Source organism: Rhamphochromis longiceps, linkage group LG9 (assembly GCF_057381845.1).
Source record: "Rhamphochromis longiceps isolate RC_006_pf linkage group LG9, R_longiceps_female_GT1.1, whole genome shotgun sequence".
Classification (NCBI taxonomy): domain Eukaryota; kingdom Metazoa; phylum Chordata; class Actinopteri; order Cichliformes; family Cichlidae; genus Rhamphochromis; species Rhamphochromis longiceps.
In genome coordinates, this window is record NC_140565.1 from 14,023,027 (window position 1) to 14,030,380 (window position 7,354).

The window sequence follows — 7,354 nt, forward strand, 5'->3', positions numbered from 1 at the left end:
TTCAGCTTTCTTATGACATGTTACAGACAGTTTCAAACTGCTGCTAGAATGGCTAAGGCATCTTTTCTTTCCAAAGTCATTCTGGCTAATGGTCACAACCCCCATATGCTATTTAAAATTTTTCATTCTGTTTTTAATCCCTGTCCTGATATGCCTTTACTGTATTCACAAGCTCTTTGTGAGCGTTTTCTTTTTTAGATGAGGTTTCATCCCTTAAGCTTTCCTCTTCGTCTGCCTCTTATCCCGTCTTTTCTTCTGAGTGTAATTCAACTTTTCATCAATTTGAGCCCGTGTTACTTTCAACTCTGAAGCAGCTGGTTGATCAACTGAAAAACACCAATGCTCTGTTTGATATTCATTGTTAAGGGCTGCTTTGATGTAATTGGACTGAGCATTCTATCTTAATGAATTTTTCTCTACTCTCTGGATCTGTCCCACTGACCTTTAAGCATGCTGTAGTCCAGCCTATTCTGAAAAAAAAAGAATCTTTATTGTTATGATCTTTTGAACTATAGACCAAACTCTAAGCTTCCGTTTCTGTCCAAGATCCTGGAGTGACTAGTTCTTTCTCAGCTTCAGGCGTATTTAGACGCGAACAACATTGCAGAGAAATTTCAGTCTGCCTTTAAGCCATGGCATAGCACTGAAACAGCCTTGCTTAGAGTTCTCAATGACCTTCTTGTAAGCACTGACTCTGGACGCTCTGTGGTCCTGGTTTTATTGGACCTTTCCTCTGCTTTTGATATGGTCGATCATAACATTCTTTTACTAAGACTTGAGCATACTGTGGGTATAAGAGGCACTGTCCTCAACTGGTTTAAATCTTATCTTGCTGACAGGTCAGTTTCTCGGTTAATTTGGGCAACTTCTCATCTTCCTCGGTACCTGTGCGCTGTGGTGTGCCTCAAAGATCTGTATTAGGACCTATTCTCTTCTCACTATATCTGCTCCCTCTTAGAGCAATTTTTGAGAAGTATAATATTGCCTTTCATTGCTACGCTGATGATATACAGATTTATTTTGAGATTACTGACAATCTTGCTATGTCTTTTCACTATTTTCGTGAATGCATGCATGAGGTTAAAGATTGGTTCAAGAGTAATTCTCTTGTCCTGAACGAAAAGAAAACGGAGATCGTGGTGTTCGATAGTAAAATACCCCACGTGTGCTGCTCTGATGCCTTTTGCTAGCTCCCCTTCTGATTATGCAGGTAATTTGGGCATATTACTGGATAGCTCATTTAAATTTGACAAGCAAGTGTCTGCTGTTGTGAGGTCTAGTTTTAATCAGCTGTGCCTCATTTCTAAGGCAAAGCGCTATATTCCGCACAATGACCTGGAAAAACTTATTCACACATTCGTGACTTCCAGGTTGGACTACTGCAACTCTCTTTACATTGGCCTTTCCTCCTCCCTTCTCGTTAGATTGCAGACTGTCCAGAATGCGGCGGCACGCCTTTTGACAGGTAGTAGGAAGTTTTCTTCTATCACTCCTGTTCTTGCTGGTTTGCACTGGCTGCCAGTTAAGTACCGTATTCAATTTAAAATTCTACTTTTCACTTACAAAATTTTTAATAATTTGGCGCTGAGCTACCTCAATGAGCTTCTTAGGTTACACACTCCTGTCAGACCACTGCTACCCAACTTCTTCTGGAGCAACCTCGTTCTCGGCTGAAATCTCGCGGCGACCGTGCGTTTGCTGTAGCTGCCCCAGTCTTATGGAACAACCTTCCTGTTGCTATCTGGGCGTCTGACTCTATGCCACTGTTTAAATCACGGCTGAAGACTTATTTATTTAATCTTGCTTTTCCACCTAGTTAACATTTGGTGTGCGTTGGTACATTTTTTTGCGTTATGCTTGTTAACTACTTTTATATATTATGATTGTCAAGGTTTTATAATTGATACGTGCCATGTCCTTTCTCTTTTCCCTCCCATCTCCTTTTTCTTATTTTATTTTTTGTCAAGCACCTTGGTATACCCTTGGTTTTTTAGTGTGCTTTATAAATAAAGTTTATTATTATTATTATTATTAAGTGACCAATCACCTTCTCCTGACGTCATCTGCTAACTCGAAAAAACAAACGCCTTCAAAAAATCTACTTCACTTGCGAGAAGAGAAACTGCCCCTGTAAGGACAATATGTATAATGCTTACCATTTATTAAAGAAAGGTATCCTGAAATGCAAAGAAGTTCCTGGATCGGCGGACAGAAGCGGTTTCTCTTCTCGCAAGTGAAGTATATTTTTTTAAGGCGGTATTTTTCAAAGGTACAAAAGGGGGACATCACAACAATGTGATTGGTCACTTGCAATGTTGAACCTGGAACAACATTTATTATGATGATGTGGGAACAATACCAACACAAGGATATCAGATCGTCCTTTTTGGAAGACATGTATACCTATATACCTGTATACACTATATACAGCGGGGAAAATAAGTATTTGACACATCAGCATTTTTATCAGTAAGGGGATTTCCAAGTGGACTATTGACACAACATTTCCACCAGATGTTGCCATCAAGCCAAATATTGAAGTCATACAATCAAATCAGAACATATAAGTATACAAGTTAAACCATAATAAATAAAGTGAAATGACACAGGGAATAAGTATTGAACACACTTTATTCAATACTTTGTAGAAAAGCCTTTGTTGGTGATTACAGCTTCTAGACGCCTCTTGTATGGATAGACCAGTCGTCTGCATTGCTCAGGAGTGATTCTGGCCCATTCTTCCACACAAACGGTCTTTAAATCTTGAAGGTTCCTTGGGCCTCTTTTATGAACTTTAATCTTCAGTTCTCTCCATAGATTTTCTATGGGATTTAGGTCAGGTGATTGACTGGGCCATTCAAGCAACTTGATTTTCTTTCTTTGAAACCACTTCATTGTTTCCTTGGCCTTGTGTTTGGGATCATTGTCTTGCTGAAATGTCCACCCTCTTTTCATTTTTAGCTTCCTGGTAGATGGCAGCAGATTTTTATCCAGAATGTCCCGGTACATCTCTCCATTCATCCTGCCTTCAATAATATGAAGTCTGCCAGTACCCCTTGCTGAAAAGCAGCCCCAAACCATGATGCTTCCACCCCCAAACTTGACTGTTGGTATGGTGTTCTTGGGGTGGTGAGCAGTGCCATTTCTTCTCCAAACATGGTGTGTAGAATGACTGCCAAAAAGTTCAATTTTGCTTTCATCTGACCATACTATAGTCGTCCAATAATCCACAGGCTTCTCCAAATGCTGTTGCGCAAATTTTAACCGAGCCTTGACATGCTTTTTGTTCAGCAATGGAGTCTTGCGTGGTGAGCGTGCATGGATGCCATGGCGGTTCAGTGCATTGCTTATAGTTTTCTTTGAAACAACAGTACCTGCTGATGCAAGGTCTTCCTGAAGTTCTGTCCGAGTGGTTCTTGGCTCTTGGAGAACCCTCCTGATTATTCTTTGGACTCCTCGGACAGGGATCTTGCGTGGAGCACCTGATCGTGGCAGGTTTATGGTGAACTGATGCACTTTCCATTTCCGGATAATGGCCCCCACAGTGCTCACAGGAACATTCAGCATTCTGGAAATGCACCTATAACCATTCCCATCAAAATGCTTTTCAACGATAAGATTACGAAGATCTTGAGAGAGTTCTTTGCTTTTACCCATCATGAAGTCTTTCCTGTGTGCCTTCTGGGTAATGAGGAGCCTTTATAGGCCATCAATTAGGACTAAAGCAGCTGATATCAATTAGTACTGATAGGGGACAGGATTTCTCTATCAATACTGACAGATTTCAGGTGATCTCCTGGCTTTCTATGTCATTTTGCCCCTTGTTATCTCCATGTATTCAATACTTATTCCCTGTGTCATTTCACTTTATTTATTGTGGTTTAACTTGTATACTTATATGTTCTGATTTGTTTGTATGACGTCAATATTTGGCTTGATGGCAACATCTGGTGGAAATGTTGTGTCAATGGTCCACTTGGAAATCCCCTTACTGATAAAAATGCTGATGTGTCAAATACTTATTTTCCCCGCTGTATCTATCTGCATTGAACATACATACTATAACGTTCCCGTAGACTCTTAAGCACGACAATTTTTGCCCTTACCATGGGTTATTAAGGTAGTACAGTAACAGGGCAGATAATGCTAGGGAGAGTCCTTCCAAACACCTCACTCTCCAGCTCCAGTAACTAACAGAGGTGGGACCAAGTCATTGTTTTGCAAGTCTCAAGTAAGTCTCAAGTCTTTATCCTCAAGTCTCAAGTCAAGTCTCAAGTAATGTCAGGCAAGTCAGAGTCGAGTCTCAAGTCACTGGTGTAAAAGTCCGAGTGAAGTCACAAGTCTGAAACTTTGAATTTCAAGTCCTTTCGAGTCTTTAAAAAAAAAAACGAAAAAAGCATGTTGCAGTTATATGCTAAATGTAAATATTAGACCATGTAATTTTTAAATCTGTGTTTTTCTCAACACATGACAAAATAGTGAACTTAGAAAATATACACAAATTGTGAAATTGCACCTCTTTAAAATGCAGCTCAATTAAACCTAGCTCCAAGAATAATTTTCACCGACAGTTCTGAGATAAGCTGCATGTTATTCTTGGATGCGGTTGTAGGACCGGCTTTAAAATCGCATGACAAAAATATCATACACATTAAAAAAACTGCATCACCAACGTAGCCTGAACAACATTTGCTAGTTAGATGAAGTCAGCTATCTCATTGTAGCATATTTATATGCATATTTATAATCATACGGTTCTTGGAGTGAGTGCACACACTTATGAAGTTTAGTAACTTCCGGTCACTGCAACAAGCCCAGGTACAGTTTACCGCCGGATGGGTACAGACCCTTGAAATGCACCGTGTAGAACAAAAGACCATCGTACGTATCATAAGTTTACCAGTCTCACAAATCGTCTTCATAAATACACATTCGTTAACCGTTTATTAATAGGACCTTTGAGCTCAATGAGCTCTGTGAGTTTGCGTTCCTTCATTTGCCCATATGTGTATTTATGTCAGCTTCTCCCTTTGTCCTGCGTCACAATCTCCCTCATTCCCTACTGTGTTTTCTGCCTGTACCTTAGTTACTAGTTCTTTTTTCATCCAGATATAAAGCTGTGTTTTGAGTTTAGTTCTGCCTTTGAGTTTAGCATTTGGGTACAATCCTGCCTGCCGCACACAGTAACACATGCCAGATATGTTTCTAAATAAAGTTCATGTTGTAAAATAACTCCAATAATGACTTTAAAATACTGAAATACTCACCTAAAACAAACAGGGGAATCAGAAACATGCCGACTGCCTCCATGTTCACAGACAGGCTACTCTACTGCCTGGATTAAAAAAAGAGAGATCATTTCACGTATGGAGCTGTAACACTGTGCTTAATATTTTTAAAGCAATTTCATAATAAAAATGTTCCTTGTCCATTCATACATTCCTTTTTCTTGTAGTTCTTTCTTTTTAAAATATGTTGAAATATATTTTAAAAAAAGCCTCTGTTCCAAGTCCGCTTGCATCTGCCAATCCCTCGCAACCTTCAGCGGGCCCAGGTCTGAGGTTGAGGGGCTTGTCCTTGGCTTGTCTCCTTCCCGGACAAATGTTGATGAAAACTGACGCTCCTCTTGGTTCTTGAAAGGTTGAGCGTTGATGGATTTTCTTTTGCACTCCACTTTCTCAGCTAGAGACCTGAGAACCTGGTTGTGTCTCCATGTGTATCTGCCCTGAGTAAGGCTAGTCCTACAACTAACCAAGATGTGCTTGAATGTTGCTGGGACTGTACACAGGGGGCAAGATAGGTCCTTTCAAAACCACAGCTGCAGATTTATTGGGGAAGGTAGCACATCGTATGTCGCTCGGATGATGAAACTTAGTCTATTAGATTCCACGCCCCAGATTTCACTCCATGAGAGTTTCCTCTTTTCCACACGCTCCCAATTCACCCAGCAACCTTGTTTGGCCAGTGCCACGGCTCTGGCATGTCTGGCTGTTTCCTCCTGTCGACGCACCTCCTCCACCACCATTTTTCGACATTCGGGTACAGATGCCTGTTGCCACCGAGGTGTTACTGCGCCAAGACCAAATCCTCCTCTGCCCTGTTGGACGTGACCCATCACGTCAAGATGCCGTAGAGCGGATTTTGCCTGTAGCACAGATGTGGCTGGGGTCCACTTCCTCCCCGTTGCTAGGGTGGGATCAGTGCCTCTCACTATGGGGTCCCGGGAGTCCGTGAGTGACATCGCAAGCCTCACTTTTGCACATTTAAACTCCTCAACCAGGCTAGGGACAGGCAATGACAGTATACCGTTGCTGTAGAGTCCAACACTGCTGAGGCATTTGGGAAGTCCGAGCCACTTCTTAACGTAGGAGCTCACTAGCCTCTCTAGTCGACTGGCATGATTGAGTGAGACCTCGTACATTGTCAGCGGCCACAGTAGTTTGGGTAATAACCCAAACTGGAAGCACCAGAGTTTCAGTTTCCCTGGGAGTGCAGTGTTGTTAATCCGCTTGAGGTCATCAGCCAAGTTCTGCCTTAGTGGTTCTAGTTACCATTTATCATTGAGGTCTGCATTATACCACCGTCCCAGGCTCTTTATGGGCTTCTCTAAGACTGTTGGAATTGGTTCTCCACTGATATAGAATTGCCCGGCTGTCAGCTTTCCTTTTACGATGGAGATGCTGCGCGATTTACTTGGCTTAAACTCCATTCTTGCCCATTCTATGTTTTTTCTGGAGCTTCTGTAGCAATCGCCTAGTACATGGTTTTGTTGTTGTACTGATGGTCATGTCATCCATGTAGTCTCTAATGGGAGGAAGACGAAGGCCACTCTTAAGTCTCTCACCTCCTACTACCCACCGGGATGCCCACATGACCAACTTCATTGCCGTGATAAATGCCAGAGGGGAAATCGTGCAGCCTGCCATAACTCCAATTTCCAGGTGCTGCCAGACTGTGGTGGTGTTCTCAGATATCACACAAAACTGTAAATCCTGAAAGTAGATCTTGACCAGTCCTGTAATGTGGTTTGGTACGCTGAAATAGTTGAAGGCCATCCACAAGGTCTAGTGCGGAACTGACCTAAAGGCATTGGCAAGGTCTAAAAAGACCACATGAAGGTCTCTTCGTTCTTTCTTGGCAGTTTGAATCTGGTGCCAGATGATGCTGGCATGCTCCAGACATCCCGAGAAGCCCCGGATGCCAGCCTTCTGCACTGATGTGTCAATATAGTTGTTTCTTTGCAGGAAAGTAGATAGCCTTTGGGCCAAGACACTGAAGAAGATCTTTCCCTCTACGTTCAGCAGGCTGATCTGGCGAAACTGGCTGATGGATGAGGAGTTCTTCTCCTTAGGGA

General features: G+C 42.1%; 1 pseudogene; it reads right to left on the reverse strand.

Moving 5' to 3' along the window:
- Window positions 1-5,806: 5,806 nt before the first annotated feature.
- Window positions 5,807-7,055, reverse strand: LOC146662002 (uncharacterized; annotated as a pseudogene).
- Window positions 7,056-7,354: the final 299 nt, after the last annotated feature.